The 1,161-nt window shown below is 45.7% G+C and overlaps 1 pseudogene across 1 annotated transcript; it reads left to right on the top strand.

Moving 5' to 3' along the window:
• Positions 1-627: 627 nt before the first annotated feature.
• Positions 628-1,161, top strand: LOC101623699 (annotated as a pseudogene). Its single transcript, XR_001145065.1, has one exon. The product of XR_001145065.1 is annotated as a 40S ribosomal protein S24 pseudogene (transcript).

Below are 1,161 nucleotides of genomic sequence, written 5' to 3'. Positions count from 1 at the left end.
ATATATATATATAGGGCCCTCCCTGGTGGCGCAGAGGGTAAAAGCACAGCACTGAGAAGCTTAAGCCACCTCCACATGCGTTTGATTCCCGCTTCCCCGGGAGGAGATCCACACTGCGAGACAGACCTCTCCTGCCTCGCCCGCTGCTCCCCTCAGCAGTGTACTTCCTCCATCTGCCTGTTCTGCTCCCCGCTCTCTCTGGTGAATCCTCTCAGCCTCCGCATCTCTGGCCTGTACCCCAGTTCTATGTGAATAAATAAATCTTTAAATATATATATATATATGAAAAATCATGATTTATTCTTTTTGTTGTTGTTAAAGATTGATTTATTTACGCATGCAAGAACTGGTACAGGCCAGAGGTGTGGGGGATGGGTGAGAGATTTCACCAGAAACAGAGTTGGGAGCAGAACAGGCAGATCCACTGAAAAACCCTGCGGAGGGGAGCAGCAGATAGGTCAGGAGAGGTCTGTCACACCATGGCCATGTGAGTCACCTCCCTGTCTGGGAATCGAATTCATGCTGCAGTGCCTAAGGAGAGCTTCATAGTGCTGCGCTTTAACCCACTGCGCCACCAGGGAGTTCCACTAAAGGTTATAAATCTTAAAAATATGTTCAAATGCTTTTCCTCTGTGGCTGCCTGAAGAGCCACCGCCATCATGAATGACACAGTAACTATCCGGACTAGGAAATTCATGACCAACCGACTGCTTCAGCGGAAACAAATGGTCATTGATGTCCTTCACCCTGGAAAGGCTACAGTACCTAAGACAGAAATTCGGGAAAAACTAGCGAAAATGTACAAGACCACCCCTGATGTCATCTTTGTATTTGGATTCAGAACCCATTTTGGAGGTGGCAAGACAACTGGCTTTGGCATGATTTATGATTCCTTGGATTATGCAAAGAAAAATGAACCCAAACATAGACTTGCAAGACATGGCCTGTATGAGAAGAAAAAGACCTCAAGAAAACAGCGAAAGGAACGCAAGAACAGAATGAAGAAAGTCAGGGGGACTGCAAAGGCCAATGTTGGTGCTGGCAAAAAGTGAGCTGGAGATTGGACAACAGAAGGAGTAAAGATTCTACAGTGACTTTGTCTGTATCTGTGGTGATTGTGCAGATTTTTCATGAGGATTAATAAATAAAACCTTTTATGTG

This window comes from Condylura cristata, unplaced genomic scaffold, assembly GCF_000260355.1.
Source record: "Condylura cristata isolate star-nosed mole 26May11 unplaced genomic scaffold, ConCri1.0 scaffold00005, whole genome shotgun sequence".
NCBI lineage: Eukaryota > Metazoa > Chordata > Mammalia > Eulipotyphla > Talpidae > Condylura > Condylura cristata.
This window is presented reverse-complemented; position numbering and strand designations above follow the sequence as displayed.